Source organism: Lissotriton vulgaris, chromosome 8, assembly GCF_964263255.1.
Source record: "Lissotriton vulgaris chromosome 8, aLisVul1.2, whole genome shotgun sequence".
Taxonomy (NCBI): domain Eukaryota; kingdom Metazoa; phylum Chordata; class Amphibia; order Caudata; family Salamandridae; genus Lissotriton; species Lissotriton vulgaris.
The window spans coordinates 221,387,268-221,405,815 of record NC_141696.1 but is presented as its reverse complement, the minus strand read 5'-3'; positions in this window follow the sequence as shown (position 1 = coordinate 221,405,815).

Below are 18,548 nucleotides of genomic sequence, written 5' to 3'. Positions count from 1 at the left end.
CAGTATAAATCATCCCCAGTGTGTAGTAATCACTGTGCATAAATGATGGGCCGCTTCAAAATGATTATTAACTATTTACAAATTCATGTACATGCCTAAAAGGTCGACAGGCCTATAGTGCATATGGCCAGGGAGGTGCCAAGGTCCCTCTTATCTAAATTAACCTACTACCCTGCTACCACAACCGACATGCAAAAAAATTACTACGTCTGACACCACTGTTTGGAGTTGAAATCAAGGGATCTCAGGTCGTATTTTATTTATTACATGCAAAACATTGAGCATATTCAACATCAATAAACACCACATGAAATATTTGAACAGTAACCACATTTCATATTTACATGATTAATACAAGCAGAGCCTGACCTTACAAGAGCCTCTAATACATTGGAGTCTCCTAACCATAACTATGTTATTCCTGTACTTTGGGCACTGCTTCCATCCAGCTTTTTTCTCCCCCAAAAGGGCCAGTACTATGTTGCATCCCACTGCGTTCTGTGCGGGAGGTGACAGGTAAGGACCGCGTATCAGCGACCGCCTCCAGCCCCATATGCCTTGCAACTTCCATACGAATTGCTGACAAGGCCCCATTGAGGTTCCTCTGCTGTTTTACCAATTGATTTGCCATAAAAGGATGCTACAAGGGGACCCAAATAGTCCCTGGCATTTATGACGTCACCCGCCATAGGCCAGCACAGTTCATCTACTATCTGCCCCCCCTCACCCCACTGCAGTGTGTGTTGGGTGAGCCAGGTTAGCCAATCTTCGAGAAACAGTGTGTTGCCCTCTTTGGACAAGTGTACGCCATCCTGCAAGAAATAAAACGCTTGCCCTGGATGCAACCATGGGGTATTGACGCCAACCTAGTGGTGTCTAATAGCTTAGCCACTTTTATGTTTAGACGTTTCATAGACCCGTTAATGGCCCTGACAGACTTACCCCCTCCCCTCTGCATTCTCAGCACAATGTGTGACTATGCTTTGTGGCTTTAGAGAATCTCCTTCCCAGGCAGCCTACCTCAGAGACTACAACTCACATTATTCCTTGTAACCTAGGTTGGCCAGGTCATTGCCTCCGGGGGCAGAAGCCTCAGTGACAACAATAGGTCCAAAGTGACCATCTCAGGTCACCCAAGCATGGCTTTCCTTGACCGCAGAATCTTAGACGAAATCCCACCTGTCCGGCACGCGTTACGTAGTCCCCCAGTGCGTACTGGAGCTTTGCTCGCTTCACATGCGAATGCCCTACACCAGTACTTCTCCAGTGGATTAATGCCACACCATCATGACATGTTCAGTCTCACATACCGCTTGTAGTAATCAGACTTCCATCCCCCTGTCTTTAGGGCCGATTGCCCACCCAAGCCCATGCTGGCTGCTGCTGTGGTGGCTGCACTGATCCTAAAGGAGTGAGGGCTGTGCTCTGCGGGTGCTAAGCGCCAAACTAAGCACCCTGGAAAACTAAAACCTAGTAAGCAGTGTTCCCTCTCCGTGTATGAGCAGTGTGCCGGCCGGTCCCTGGGTGCTTGGTGCCATGTAAACCTCCAAGTTTGTTAGCAGGCAACACTCATTTTCCGGTGCCCTGTTAAGCAGGACATGCTCTCCTCTACCCGACTGGTCAGTATTTGAGTGATTAATGGTCACTGCCAGGCAGCCGTTTGGTCATCCAATATCCCGACCTGAAGACTCACTTGTTTGTCTTTTTTGCTACTTGCCACCAGTTCACCTATCCGTAACACCCCATAGAATGGCAGACAGAAAGCTGCTCTGAAAAGACGTACTCCTGCAGGTGACCTGCAAACCTCTGCCAGGCTGGCGATGATCTGCCCCAATTTCAGTGGGTCTGTGCCTGGCACAAGTACTAATGCATGCAGTCTCCCACACCTTGCAAAACACCCATACAGCTCGTCTTTACAAGTTCAAAACTGCAAAGATGTGTAAATGTGGACCACCTTTTTTTATCTATCTGATTTATGAATGGGCCACTGTTAATTTGGTGCCCGAGCCTACTTTGTGTCCCAGTCCATCCCTGCTTAAGTTACAAAATCATACAAACTCACCAGCAATAGGGATGTTACTATCAACCCTGCCCTTCCCTAATGAGTTCTCTCTCACTAACTCTGGGTCGAATGCTCACATTCCCAGAACACCCCAGAGCACCCATTCCAGCTCCCAGTCAGATTACTGATAGAGGCACCACTTGTACAGCAAGTACCTCACCCCCGGATACCATACTATCCCAATGATGTCAATAATTTACTTTATGCTCATGCCAAGAGCAGATAATCACCTTCGCCTCTTATCTAGGAAGACAGTCTGCAGGAACCACACCGTTCTTGGAGCCAACACTAAATGCCTGGCCTCGCCCATTCCTGGATGGTATTTCAGCTAGTTACTTTCCGGGAAAGAAAGGCTTTATAGATTGAATGTTGTCTCCAGCGCCGTGAAGTGGCTACTGGTCACAAACAAGCATTGGCATAGCCAATAGGTCTCGCACAGGGGGCCTTATAAGTGTTTAGCCAGAGCTATTGTCTTTGCCAATGTTTTAAGCTATATTTTACAGCATTGTGGCTGCTGTGCAACATGCTGAAAAGTTATAATAAACCAGTGAACAAGCTATTGGCTTTGCCAATGTGTTTTAGCCATGAGTACATGGCTTGTACACCAGAGTGTTAGCTGTTCAGCATGGCTAAAATATTGTGGCATCGAGTAGCGTAGAATGGCATAAGGTGGCATGGAGTAGAGTGTCATAGTGGAGTGTCATGGAGTGGAATGTTGCAGCGTCGTAGAATGCAGTGGCAAAGATTAGAGTGGTGCAGAGCAGACTACAGTGGCCTCGAGTTTCATGGTGTAGAGTGCAGTGGTGTAGAGTAGAGTAGAGTGGAACAGAGTGCGGTGACTTGGAGAAGTGCAGAGTAGAATGGCACAGAGTCTAGAGTAGTGTGCAGTGGAGTAGAGTGGAGTGCTGCTGAGTGCAATGGTGTAGAGTGATGCAGAGTAGAGTGGCATAGAATGTAGTGGTGTGGAGTGCACTGGAGTAGAGCAGAGTGGTGCAAAGTAGAGTGCAGTAGCATAGAGAGCAGTGGTGCAAAGTAGAGTGGCATGGAGTATAGTGGCGGTGAATTCAGTGCTGCAGAGTGGTGTGTCGTAGAGTGTAGCGGTGTAGAGTGGCAAAGATTGTAGTGGCATAGAGTGCAGTGGAGTAGTAGAGCAGAGTAGTGAAAGGTAGAGTGCAGTAGTATAGAGTGCAGTGGTGCAGAGTAAAGTGGCATGGAGTTGAGTGGCAGTGAGTTCAATGTTGCAGAGTGGAGTGCCGTCGAGGGCAGTGGCATAGAGTGCAGGGATATAGAGGTAAGGGTGTAGAGTGGCATAAAGTCCAGTGGCATAGAGTGCAACGGGGCAGAGTAAATTGGCATAGAGTGCAGTGGAGTGGAGTGCATTGGTTTTGAGTAGTGTGGTGTAAACTGCACTGGCCTACAGTGCAGTGGCAGAGAGTAGTGTGGTGTCCAGTAAAGTGGAGTGGAATGGCACAGAGGGAAGTGGCGCAGAGTAGAGTGAAGTGGTTTGGAGTGGTGCAGGGTAAAGAGCAGTGGCATAGAGTAGAGTAGCGTAGAGTGCAGTGATGTAGAGTAGATTAGAGTGGGGTATAGTGGAGTGGCATAGAGTGCATTGGTATAAAGTTTAGTGTACTGGCAGAGGGCAGTGGCATACAGTGCAGAGTAGTGTGGCATGCAGAGGCGTAGTATGGTACAGAGTAGAGTGGAGTGGAGTAGTGTAGATTGAAGTGGTTCTGATTAGAGTGGAGTGGCCTAGATTGCAGTGGCACAGAGTGCAGATGTGCAGAGTAGCATAGAGTGCATTGGCATAAATTAGAGTGGTGCACAGTAGAGTAGAGAGGCGTAGAGTGAACGCGTACGGAAAGACCCAGGAACACAAAGAATTAACAAGGTCAAAACGGACCCATGGGCTGTAGCACACTTATAGGTAAAGACACAAGAGAGAGTGCAGAGAGGCCACAGTGCATGGCAACACAAGAATGGATGTGTTATTATGTACATGGTGTAACATCTGAATGATTTCAAACTACCCCGTTTTTCAAATATGCCAAGTGTCCTATCCAATCACAGTATGGCAACGGATCACACTGGTCCCAAGCAAGCATAGCCGCGGGGGTGGTCTCAGCATCTGCACATTGTGAGAGATCACACAATATAATACACATGGGAGAGGTCTGCATTGAGATAGATCTAAACCATCAGAAGAAAACAGCCTAGAGACTAAACCCAGGGAATAGAGGCCCCAAGAGAAGAGGGCAGAACCCAGGCGCACCTTAGGGAACAGAGGCCCCTAGAGTAGAGGGCAGAACCCAGATGCACCTTAGGGAACAGAGGCCCCTAGAGTAGAGGGCAAAACCCAGATGCACCTTAGGGAACAGAGGCCCCCCAGAGAAAAGGGGAGAATTGAGACACAAACTAGGGAACAGAGGCCCCTAGAGAATAGGACAGAACCCAAACACAGCCTAGGGAACAGAGGCCCATTAAGAAATGGGCAGACTTCTTGAGAAAAAGGCAGAACACAGACACACCCAGGGGAACAGAGACCGCCAGAGATAAGGGCAGCAGAGATAAGCCCAGGGCAACATAAAGGCAGACAGGAGTGCAAAAGACCACCAGATAAGTATAGAGCAGAGTCAGACTTGCAGGGGCTAAAGAAGCAAGGTTACTGTGATTGGTCCCTTTCACTTAAACAGAATATGTTATGTAGAAAAACCGTGACCAAAAGGTGACTTATGGCACCAAATAAAAGTCTAAATAAAGTGGCAACATGCAGAATGAAAAGGGACAAGCAGCCAGTGCAAAACTGACAGTCAGAGAGCAAAAATGGTGTGTAAACAAGAGAGAGAAGAGAGAGAAAATAGTATGTAGATAAAAAGAATAAACCTCCATGCAGAAACAAAAATGGAAATGCAGGGCGAGAAGAGATAGACAAGCATACAATCTGACGTGCAAAAAGAAGGAAAACTGTCCTGTCATTGAATCTCAGAAATTGGCACATGGAGGAACTGACAGAGCCCAATGTGCACAACAAAAAACACTAAAAGGTCAAATGCTCCAGTTGGAGACTGCAACATCCCATGAAACAAGTTTGCCTTTAACAACTGCTGTATCCATGCCCTGCTACACCCCACTCTTCTTGGAAGGAGACATGTGTGCACTTGTGGTGCCTTATCAGTAGAATGCAGGAGGCAGTGCTGCTGAACCATGGCATCCACCACATACTGGAGCGCTCCTAGAGGCGCCGGACCCCCAAAACTTAAAGGCAACATGCAACACATGGGACGGGCACCACGCTCCTCCCTGTGCCAGAAGCCAGGCCTGCCCTGCTGCTGCAGCCCCGTGCCTAGCCTTCATGAGAAGAGAGGGAGTTGCACAAAAAGAGAGATTTAGGGGGGGTTTGGTTAAAGCTGCCTCTGACCCGGGCGCAGTCTGCAGACCAGTTCCAGGGCGGAGGCAGGAGTAGGTCAGCCACACCTCATGGGCAGGCCGGACTCACCTGCTGTCACCTTAAAACAGGCTGCTATGGGGGTGAGGATGTGGGGAAGGAGAGACTGGGAGTATGGGGGAAGGTGGGGTGCATCAGTAGACAAAATGACCATAGGAAGCACCAGAAGTGGGCTGTGCATGTGTTTCATATGTGGAAGGTGGGGCGGGGAGAAGCCTGTGTAGTGAGTAAACAGGAGACGAGTGAGCCTGCCGGAGGAAATAAGGTTGCAGCAGCGTGCTGAGAGGAGGATCATGTGAGATCTCCTGAGGCTGCTGTCCTCACACTGTGGGATTGGAGATCAGCATGGATGTTGGCTCCTCTCCTATTGTGTTTCCAATTAAAAAAATAATTTAAAAAACATCTCCAGAAAAGGAAGAGGATGAGGGACGAGGTAAGTGATGAACACGGACAACGTGAGGGGCCTAGAGCAAACGCAGCACGGGCAACAGGTAGCGCGTGCGCTCAGAGATAGGAACACATCTTAGATATACTTAAAGGGAACAAGAGCAGCAGCAGGCAAGCAAGAAACAGTGCAGGACCATTCAAGAAAAAAAGAGTGCGCCAAACATACGATAAATAAATCCAAGAGTAAGGGCACATGTAACAGGGGCAGTCGCCACGAAAGTGAAAACACACCCAAGGGTGGGACAAAGAGCAGCGTTTCCCCAATAAAAAGGAAGCCATTTAGAAGGGCACACAAAGCATCAAATGGAAAGTGGTGGGTCTAAACCCACAGGGGGATTACAGCATGCCTTGCAGAACAGTGCATGTGCGCTGCCTCTTGGCTCAACCTAATAAGCACTATAAAGTAAATCAATAATAACACTGTAGCCTAGCTTTCTGAATTTGTTTATGCCAAGGGATAATCTTAGCAACCTGTGTGCCCAAATAATCAACTTTTGAGAACAACTCCATTTACCCCTAAAACTATGACCGCTAAAATATGTCCCTTGGTTATTGTGGCCTTCGTTTTTGTTTCATTTATGGTTACCTGCTTCCCAGCAAATGCCCATCTGTGCAACTCGCTAGGCATTCTTGAAATAAGGACCACAGAGATTGCAAAAGGCAAGAGTACTTTTTGTCTATTCAGCATTGATACATCAACTTCATTATAAGCAAACGCCGAATAAGCATTGTTAATATGTGGCAAAATATACAGGAATGGAGAAGCTGACTTTCTTTACTAATGTTTGGGCAGTATACCTTCTGGGCTTTCTGGCACCCTCCAGTTTAATCCTACACACACATAATACCTTTTGCAAAAATAGTTGTGTGGCCAGACTCAAACCAACCATTTTTTCTCACTTCTCAGCTGTGTGCTTCCAGTGAGCATGTGTAAATGTGGCCTCTTTTCCATCGATCTCCAACTTTATATCATCGCATACCTAGGTCCACTGTTTTACATGATCAGTTTTAACTTTTTTAGGCAAGTGCCTCAAATAATGCTAGGCAGCTGTGTTCATTCTTAGTGATTCCTCACTTTCAATTATATTTGCAGTTTCACAGTACGGCTGCCTGCATGTATGCAATGGTCGATAGATGTGCATGCACGCTCAGGGTTCAGCTAACCATGAGACATTGTGTGATACCCAAAGCTGTTTGTAAGGACTCACTTAATAAAAAGGGGAGCATAGTAGCGAGTTAGTGTCTTTTGGACAGCCATAGTTTCAATTTCATTAGACCCTGGGGATTTACCAGGGTGCCCTGGAGAACATACTTTACCTTTCCTCCCTCAACGTTTAAAACATATGTTGAGTTAGAATGAGACATTAAGCCCATTTTTTTCCATGAAAAGGTTCGCATCAACACAGAAACAGTGCATCAGCCTGACACTTTCTTTGACTGTAATTTGGACATTTCCATCCAAGAAGAGGATGAGTAGTGCACAGATTATCCCTGCACACCCACAGCAGAGACCTAGGGCCATATGTATGAACACATTTTCCCATAGACACAGAATGGGTAAAACCCTTTGATACATCTGGCCCCTTGTCCATTAGTGGACTACCTAGTTTGTTGAAGTAGTGTTGTCACTTCATCCTGGATGCAAACACATCTGCAAGGCTAGCACAGCTTATGATGAATCTTAGAGGAAGGACTAATCCCATGCCTGTGTGTGAGCCATTTGACCAGCAAAGCTTCTGACTGCATGGTTTTCTTTCCAGAAATATGTTTAGATGTACGTGGAAAACTGGTTGTCATATACCACTTGTCCTTGTGCACCAGTTGTCCATGTGGATCTGAACATAATGCTGGAAAGGAATCCCTGGCTGTAATCTAACAGTCAAGCAATTGTTTTGATAAGATGTAAAAATCATTAGAGAGGAGCTGGGAATCCTTGTGTTTCGGATCCTTGGGCCAGGAGGCATTTAACCAATGCAAGGATGAAATCTCATACTCTGTATCTAAGAATGCTATTGACATTGGACTTTTAATGAAGCAGTAGCAGGCAGTGTCATCAAGTAGCACCGTCTGTTGATCCAGAAGAAGCACATGCCCAAGAACTGGAAGAACATGGTGATGCACCGTACACATAAGGACCACCTACTGCTAGAACCTTGCAATTAAAGGATAACTATTGGTCATTTTGGGTTCACTGTCCAGATAGCAGATAACTTTCAGAGGACATCTTAGAAACTCTCAGATAAGAAGGCCAGGTGCTGCCTGGAAACACAGTACCCTAGTAAGGCACTTAATGCAATGTGGCATTGACTCCCAAGGTTGATCCCTAATATTCACCTTACTTGGTAAGTTCCCAAAAGAGCCAAGAAGGGGATTGACTGGTTATGGAGGACGTGTCTGGGAGAGATGCTGAACATGTGCTGCTCTTAACCAAATTCAAGTTCATGGCAGACAAAGATAGCTGTACCTGTTATATGGACAATGTCATGAGCTCAGCATGTAACATAGAGGAAGATTATGGAAAGTGTTCCTGTAGGAAAAAAGATATTGCATTGTATCATTCTCCTTCAGGTGTTCTTTCTTCTCTCCTGAAGGAATTATACATTTCTGCATTGGTGGCTTCTTTCTGGTCCAGATGAGGGAAGAAAGAGAGAAAGGGCTCTTCAGTAACTCAAGCTGGCCATCAATGCTTTCACAGGTTTCTTCCCTACCATTGTCTGTTTTGCCCTGAGTCCTCTGGCTATCTCCTGTTAACCACTCCCTTCCCTCTAAGATTTAATACTGAGAAAGAAATGGTGGCTCTCACATCTCTAGCAACTATCATATTAGTTCCCTCAGTAGGAGACCTTATACCGACACCGTCGCCCCTATAAGGAATTTCAACCAACTGTCATGTATTTTGTTTTTTCTGGCAGCTACGTTTCTGGATAGAGGTCTGGCCGGATTCCTTGGTGTCTATTCTATTCTATTTTCCAGAATTTATATAGTGCATGGCTACCCAATGGGCCTCCCAGCGCTGATAATAACTTCAGCTCACAAATGATGGCTGTCTGCTTGCCACTAGAATAGATAGTTTTTCAGAGTTTCCTGAAGCAGGTTTCTGATCTCTCCTGTCTAATGTGCATAGGGAGTGTGTCCCAGAGCTTTGTGCCTAAGAATATAAAAGAGCTTCCAACACCTCTTACTTTTTTGATCATTGGGATGAGAGAAGGTTATGACCTTCAGATCATAGAGTCTGTTTGGGGACGTAGGGTATTATCAGACGTTAAATGAGTTAGAGTCCTTTTCTGTACACAGTCCGATGAGCCAGGCAGAGGGACTTAACCTGTATTCTCTTCTGGATTGGCAGCCAATGAAGTGCTTCCTCTGCAGGAGCTGCTGAATTACGCTTCTGTATTTTGAAAAGCATGCATGCTGCTGCATTCTGGATTACCTGCAGTCTGTTGTTTTCATATTTGGGACTGCCTAGGTGAAGGGAGTTCCCGTAGTACATGCATGAGTTGATAAGACCCTGTACTACTACTCTACACAGATGGGCTGGCTACCAACTTAGAAGTTTTCTTAGGGTGCAAAGAAGTGCAAAGCCGCATACCGCCAAATTATTGGCCTGGACTTCCATGGAAAGCCTATCATCTATCCAGACCCTAAGATCTTGACTGATGGAGCAGTTGTCGGGATGTAGGTCCTAACTCAACCAGCTAGTTGACTTTTTTTCCAGAGGGAGGAATTGTTTCCTATGACCAGAACCACTGGTTTATCTCCATGCAGTTTCAGGCGTGCGGTGGCAGGTGGTCAGGTTTTTAAGTCTTAAGACGAGTTTCACATGTGCACCCCAGAAGGCTGACTTGTGCCTCCTAGTTTCTGCTAAGTTCGGGATGCACCTGGTGGTTTCAGTAAAGTGTAGCGATGTGGTAGACTAGGGGCTTGATTACAAGTATGGCGGTTGCAAGACCACCATACCCGCAGTGGCAGTGCGACCACTGCCTCCTCAGCAGTCCGACTGCCCGATTATGAGGTTGGCATTTCGACCGCCACACGCCAGACACAAGACCACCGCCACCGCGAGGATCCTGGATCCCGATGGGTTGGCAGTGGGGAAAGCGGTGATCAATGACAGCAGTGCCTTTCCGACAACCTTTTCATGGTGGGGACCCCGCCATAAAAAGATTGGCAGAAAGGCAGGGAATTGGGGCCCCACGGCGAATTTGCACATGTGATGTTGTTCATGGCGGCACATGTTGTGCCCCCCTCTGCTTAAACTGGTGTGCGTGCACTGTGTGCAATGCAAGACATGGTGTATGGTACACAGTGCACTGATGTGCAAGCGGTGCTGCCACGGTGGAAGCATATGCTTCAGGCTCTTTCTATGAGCGAATCTTTCCGCCACCATCGCACCGCTGACACAACACTGCCAGTCTGGCATTATACTCATAATATGGCGGGCGGGATTATGCCTCAATGGCAGTCCAGTGGTCGTAATCAGGTCCTAGAAGTTTAATAGCACCGAGAAGCAGGGATAGAATCCTAAACAAGGGATTGCGCCTCAGTTATATAGGGGAGTTAGTTTCCAGGAACGTGATCTCCATGTAACCGGCAAGTAAGGACATCAACAGGTTAACAATTTTATAACAGGCTGTTTTTACACGATTGCACAGTGAAGCTGAACTAAGAGTCATAGAGCTGCTTCTGGCTGTAACCTTTCATAACTTAGATAAGATGTACCATGGGAGAGGCAGGAGTAGGGAAGTATCATAGTTTCATAAAAATAGCTTTGGCCTGTTCCCTCATTACTGCAGCTTCATAGTTCATCTATGCATAAGCTGCAAGTTCACATACCAATCATACCATTTTGGATAGATAGTGACTTGTTAACCAGCCCTACAATGTTCGAGAATAGTGAGAATGTCTGCATTGGTCAATGGGCGAAAACACATGCAAAGCCATGCGAAGTGTAGAAAAGCACAAACGGTGAGCTGGAAGGTTATCAAAATGACAATTAATGTTTTTATCCTTATAAGACTGCTTCAACATGCACTTAGTTGAGATTCGACATACACTTGGGCTACAGTGCTGTGTCACATTTGAGCTGCTCTTCCCGGGGGTGGATCAGAGTTAAGCCTTGGACTGACTGTCGTGTATCTCTACACCAACACAAGGCACATTTCAGGCTGTATTAACCTTCTGTGCAGGATCCACCAAAAAACAATGTTTTTCCATCTCTCCTTGTATCCAATAATGACAACATATACAAAGATATGAGAGCCAGTGGTAGAAGCATGGGAATGGTGATGGGATGAAAGAAAAAACAGAGACATAGGACTCCACACTCTTCCTTGCTACTTCTGTGGTCAAGGAGAGCTGCAGGTTCTAGTGGGTCTCTACAAGATAAAGAGATGTCTTGAAGAACTTGTCATTGGAATACTAAACATAACTGTAAGATATACCTTACATCTCTGTAGAACTAACTCTCTCTGATTAGATAAGCAAATGAGAATTCCTGAAAGCTAAACACAAATATTTTGAAAAATACATGCCCACTCACATCTTTTCATATGTTTAGCATGAGTACCTCAAACTTTGTCACTATACACTCTTTTGTGGAAGATGAATATAGTTTGTACAGTCAATGACCAATAAATTGCTTGAAAAATATTGTGGTGCAATAATATAATGTCAAAACTATCAAGGGACTGCGTGCCCACACTGCTTTTCTCATCTTCCGCTCCCTGCCCGCCCTTCTTTGAGGCTTGCTTTCCTGCTTCCACGATATTCCACTCCATGCACTCGCTCCAAGCAGTCGTTATTCCCTTGTCTGATGGTGCTCTCCCTCATTGAGCTCTTGTGTTATCTTTGACTGTTATTCATGCACAGTGTATATCTGCCTCATTGGATTGCTGTAACCAAGCAGTGTGTTTTTGCATTGCTCATCTTTCGATGTTTCAATAAAAAAGTTACAACACAAAAATATCGAGGGACATAATGTAAAAGATAAGAATATATATATATATATATATATATATATATATATATATATATATATATATATATATATATATATATATATTTTGTATTCTTTTTATTAACATAGCTCATAGTACCATACAATGACGAACAGTATTCAAAAAGCATGTCAGGGAATAGCATTACGATATACAAGTTAAAACATTTAGGGACACCAGTGGGATATCCAAGTACTGTAGTTACACCCCCGGCTCTCTCTCTGTCTACCTGTATTTCAACCTAGGCCCCCAGACTTTCCTCCATTTCTTAGTACATTCCCTACTCTTGTATATAGTTTCTTCGGCCCTTTGTCACCAATCAAGATCCCGTCTCCACTGTTCCCATTGCCGATGTGTCTGTGACCCTCACCAAGAATATTGTTTTTTAATGTATACAATATATTTTTTAATATTGTGTATAATATTGTTTTTATTCAATATTGCTATTAATTCATTTAATATGTATTTGGTATATTATTTGTAGGTATTCATATATTATAGTAATTATTTTTTATTTTGTTTCATATACTGTCATCATAAAGTAGAGGCCTCCCGCTTGCATCCACTCCTTGCGAAGTCCAGTGTCTCAGGGAAAGAAAAGAAACAGCTAAAACAGACCAGCATTAGCAAAGCCAATAGGTCTCGCCTTTTAGCCATGCTGCACAGCATCGTGAATGCTGTGCTGCATGGCTAAAGAATTTTTTTTTAAACTTTTGAAGCTGACATTTTTTTTCTTTTTAGTTACTGATACGAATTCGATAGGTAACTAAAAAGAAAACAAAATTCACACTAAAGCTCTTTTTTAAAAGTGTGTGTGTGTGGGGAAGTAATGCGAGGGCACAGTGGGTTGAAAGCAACATAGGGTATGGCGGGTGGAAGCAACGTGGTGTGTGGGGTTTTTGAGCAGGTGGGGTGTAAAAAAAACAAGAGAACAGGAGGGGACAAAAGCAATACAGGGGTGTAGGAGGATCAAACGAGCAAATAACTGCAATGTGGCACTGACAGGGAGAAAGCTCACATGCGAGAAGGCAACATGGGGTAGTAGGAAGACGTGTGTGGGGAACAAACAAACATGGAGCATAGAAAACAATAGGGAGAGAAGGGAGGTAGCTGGAAAACACATGCACTCTCAGAGTGCCTAAACGAAAAGAAAAGTAGCACCTAAAAAAGTGAGGAGTCTGAGGACATTGTAATGCATCCATCCTCCAGGTGTGTAACAAACACAAGAAAAGGAAGGAAAGCCCCTAAAGTTAACTAATACGAATCATGTAAATGAGAGTGACAATAAAGCAAACCTGTGGTAAGCAATGGGCGGGCTCGAAGCCAGTTGAAAGATAACAACATGTCTCGCTACAGACAATACATGCTCTGTGTCAGGCGAGACCTAAAAAGAGAAGAGGTAGGTGTGAGTTGCACAGAGTGAATGGGTAAAGGAGTGATGAATCAAGGGGAGAGTGTAAGAGAATGAACAAAAGGAGAGAAGGATGAGTGGGAATCAAATGAGTATGAAGGGAAATGCACAAGTGGAAAAAGAGCAAGGACGGGGACAGTGAGAGGCAAATGGTGAAAAGAGGTGGGAAGGAGAGAGAAACAGTGGATCAAGAGAAGGGGTAAAGATGGGCTCAACAAAAACTAAGGGCGCATTAGGAAGTCTCCAGAAGCCACAATTATGCCACGCTCCATTGCCATCTATTTCCAGGAACAGCACCACAAACCTCCCTGGAAACCTATTGAATGGAGGGGAAACTGTGCAGTAATTCAAAAAGAAGCAAATAACCCACAGATTTACTAACAAATCCACATGCGATGTGTTTTATTCATGAAAGCACTTTGAACTCTACAAAACCCTCTTGATGAAATCAAAACTTGATATCTGTGTAGTATCCCCTTTCCAAGTGTTTTTTGTAGCCACCATAGAAGTGGAGGGGCATGGCTGCCCAAAGGGCCCCTTCGAAGGGAGCCCAGCGCACAAAAAACTAGAATAACTGCTGCTGAACTCAGCAAAGTGCTGCAAGGCAGCATGCACAGCACACCTGGGGCCACACCAGACATGTCTTGAATTATATTTATGAAGCACAGTATGCCCAGGAGGTTTCATGAGGCTTTGCAGCAGATGCCACAGGACAGCGATACTTCTGTTGCTTACCAGAGCTTAACATATCTACTGAGATTATGTCACATTGCTCCCAGACATCATCAAAGCACTCAGTTACATCACACCTGTACACACCCTTGGGTCAGGAGAATGCATACCTTTGAACTTCTTTGGCAATGCATTTAGCCAGAGCCATAACCACTTTTGACACTGGGCCAAAGATACTCATGTCACAGCAGCCTGTCAGTGGTAGTTTATGGGCAGGAAGGATAGTGGATGGATGTACGACATTACAACGCATGCTTTTACATCGCATGCTTTTACAACGCGAGTTTTACAACGCATACCATTACAACGCATAGTGCTTTGGGGCGCTGGATAGTGAATAGTTTAATTTACTATCCCAACTCCAGTCCCCGTGGATAGTAGGGAAGGTGTTGAACAGTAAATTAAACCTATTCCCTATCCTAGAGCGCCCCCAGCGCAATGCGTTGTAATGGTTTGCGTTGTAAAAGTTGCGTCGTAAAGGCACTGCGTGGTAAAAGTTGCGTTGTAAGTGATGTTTCCCTTCGGTGCCCAGCAGCAGGAACCTCACCCCTTTCGTCACCCCCACGAACAATAGACAGAGCTCTAAAAAGATTTTATAAACATGCATTTCCCATCTCATGACCATTAGTCTTTGTGATGCCACCCAGCCCTCGCCATGGGATGTCAAATTAAGCAGCATGTAGCTATCAACACATTAAGTATAGCGTGTGAGCATCGCTGGAAATCTTTCTCTCCAGAAGCGCAAATATCTCCTGCCGCCTCTGCACACCGCGATTCTGGAGAAAGGATGTGCTCCCTAGTGGCTGTATAACTCGAGATAGCCCATGCACATAAAATATATATCCTTCGACAGATAATAGTCAATTACTATAGGACTGGTGCAGAATATGTCAGCCTATTACACTGCAAAGTGGATTGTCTGGGCGAGCAATGGTCAGGATGTACCAGAGGCCATAAGGGAAGGAAGACCAGGGTCTTGTTTATTTCTGTAAGATCGATTTCCTGAGTCGCTAGAAGCAGAACTCACTGAAGTTCTAGGGTGGGCGTTCCCTCACAACCCCTTGAGCATACTACTGGGGGTCACAGATGGGTTGGAAGGGTCTAGAGCAGACAAACTATTCTTGGGCACTGCCCTAACGGTGGGCAAGCGAGACATCGCAGTGGCATGGAAGACTCCTGTTCCTCCAAGCATAATCAAATGGCAAAAGGGAGTGGACTGGTGCGTAGCACAGGAAAAACCACTGTACGAGGCCAGTGGATACCTGGCCAAACATCGTCAAATATGGGGCAAATGGCTGGGAATAGTTGGATAGTTGAATCTCCCAGCTCTTCTTGGTCTAAACCTGTCTATAACACCGTAGGGTTGGGTGTGGCACTGTATGTCATTACGATATTGACTCCTTCTTCTCTTACTGTCTGTAACTTCGTTGCTGAAATGTGATGTGCTGTTCTTTTTATTGTCTGCTCAAAAATGAATAAAATTAAATATTAAAAAAAGATCGATTTCCTGGCTGATAAAGCAGCGTATTTGGATCTGATGGTCATCTGGCTGGTTGTGGATGGGAGGGGGAGAGAGGGTACAGGATACAGAGCAAATGAAGAACCATATATTATGAACATTGTCCACCGTTATATATAATTAAGATGTCACTTAAGCATGAAGAACAAAGAAAATTAATAACAGGAAACACACAGCCATGCAGCGCTTTACAAATGCAGCAAGAAAAAAATAGCACTAGTGAGTAAAGAAGACAGACAGCAGGCAGATGGAGTGCAGACCTGTTTACAAAAAATGAAAAGGGAAGCTTCACCAAACACAAGCAGTAAACTAAGAAAAAAATAATGCCCCAAAACGAACGGATAAACTCTAAAGTGGAAAGATACTAGTAATTAGGCACTGTTCCATGGGAGGAAACAAATGACAACAAGGAGAGTTAAAGAGGAGTTAACTACCGTGTAAATAAAATGTCTTGAAGAGACAGTGCAAGCGCAGACAAGGCTCGCCCTAACAAAATACACAAAAGCAAAGAGAAACAGGAAGAAATAGGCAATGAAAACTGACTATAGTTTCTTCCCCTTCACGACTTAAAGTAAGAAACAGAGAGTGAAGAAAGACAAGAGCTGGGGGGCATGGCTTGATGCCCACGGAGCACGGCAGCGATCATGTGAGGCTCCCCGGTGCACCTCGGCGAAACCATGCTATCAAGCCGTCCTCAGCGAAGCTCTTCAGCAATTGAGCTATCGGAGGGTATGCTGTGCACGATGCAAGTCGAGCCGCTCCTGCTCACACAGTGAAAGAAGCTTTTTTCCAATGGTTAGTCTCTCCCACAGCGTCGCGCCATAGCGGCTGCCATTTTCTTTTTTTACTGCGCTCACTGAGATCCCAGATAATGAGGCACATCTCCATACCAGCGCTTATTTTTATTATCATTGGGCTCATAATTGGGTAACTACCTCAATCCTTCACCCTGCACCTCCGCTTAGAGCCTGAATGTCATATTTTTCAGCCTTTTATATAAAGACAGTGGAGTGACAACCATGGCAGCCATTTTGTGGATTTATTTTTAGCGCAGCGCCACAGGCTTTATTCTGGCTTTCTAAATGAAGCAAGTTCAATTGTCATGCCATCCTTATTCAGCTGTGTTTTCCTCATGTTTCTACAATGGTGACCTTCTCTGTTACTTTTTATGGTGACACAGCTATATTTGTCGACTTGGCCATTTTCATCAAGGTATTTTTACTGCCATAATTTAATCGTCACTCTATTTAAACACAAGCACGTGTTTACTTGATAACTGCGCCTAACAAACGCTTTATGGGCAGAACTAAAGCATATAACTCTGCACTTCCAAGGAGAAAGCAAACTTTTATTAAGAATTCAAAAATCTTCACATAATTTTCCAAACTAGAAGATTCTCTCCTATCCTTGCCTCAAAACCTGGAGGCTATAATGGATCCTTAATCTGCCACACCAGGAAAATCTGTTACCAAACACTTACAAAAAGACCCTCCTTCTCCGCCCAAATCAGTCTCGCCGGTTTCTATGGAGCTCCTGCTGGAGGAAATTAGGGCTCTTCGACCTTTCATGGAAGAGACTAACGCCAAATTGCAAATCCTTACGGATAATTGGCCCCAATTAACACAAGGGTTTCTACAGTCGAGCACAGCGTCTCATCCCTCAAGTATATATGTGCTAATGTTTCTCAACTCCATTCCCAAGTCTCTGTGCTCCAATGACAAGTTGAGGACCTTGAAAACCGAAATAGGCGGAATAGCCTCCGCATGTATGGATTGGCGGAAGGACTTGAGGGTCTGTATGCTCTCACCTTTTTTAAATCCTTCCTCCCCAAGTTACTTCATATGCCAGAGGGTACTACACTCAATATTCAACGAGCACACAGATTGGGTTGCATTTCTTCCAACGCTTCACCTTCACAGCGACCAAGAGGAGTTATCTTATACTTCTTAGATTACAAGGATCTGCTAAAAGTTTTGACTTCGGTCAAATCTTCTCAAAGAATCACATGGTCCGGTTCCACCTTATTTTTTGCACAGGATTACGCTAAAGTTACTGCTTTTCTCAATATGAGACCTGATCTTCGTTTGATGGGGGCTCAATATGGACTTTTCCATCCCAGTCTTTTTAAGGTTACAGAACAACCACATATGAAGATCCGCTGAGACTACAGACCTTCATAAATTCCTGCAATACAGTTTGCATGGATTCTTCCAGTCCTCCATCTTCATCCAATGTTTTATGTTGTGCAACTGCTTCAAAGGTCTCCCGTTTACTCTTTTTTTTATAGTATTAGTCCACACAAGGCATGGTAATTGCTGGACTTAATTAGTTAATGTTTTATTCTGAATTTAAAATGCATCAGTTGACTTATTATGTTCTTACTGCTTTTCTTGTTCATAATGTGTTTTATTATTTGACCTAAATAATTGCTGTTCTTCGCTTTCACAGATATTCCATCCTCATGGCGTGGCTCCCCCTGGTCCTCTGTGTGGTCGCACCTGGATGTTCCGTCTGTCCATGTGGTTTCACCTCCCCCCTCTCCACATTTCCCTCTTGTAGGTATGTTTCCTGTTTTGTCCTTTGTTCTCTGTGTTATAATGTCATCGACCTTTCAATATGTTTCACAGTATACGATTACTTGTTTATTTGGTGTCTTTAGTACTCTTCTCTGCTCTTACTTGCTCGAGTTTCTTTTCATATTTACTAATGCATGTCCAATTTTTAGTATCTCTTCATTTTTTCTTTTCTTTTTTACTATACTTATCTCCTACTCTATTGCTACACTCTGTACACTTATTGTTCTTCGAATGCTCTCTTGGTTTTGGCTACCTGGTATTTATATTTTTCCTTACTTTGATTCTGAATTAATAATTACTTTACTTCTCTTCTACCTTCACATTTTATATTGCTGTTACAATGAATTGGGCTTCTATTTTACA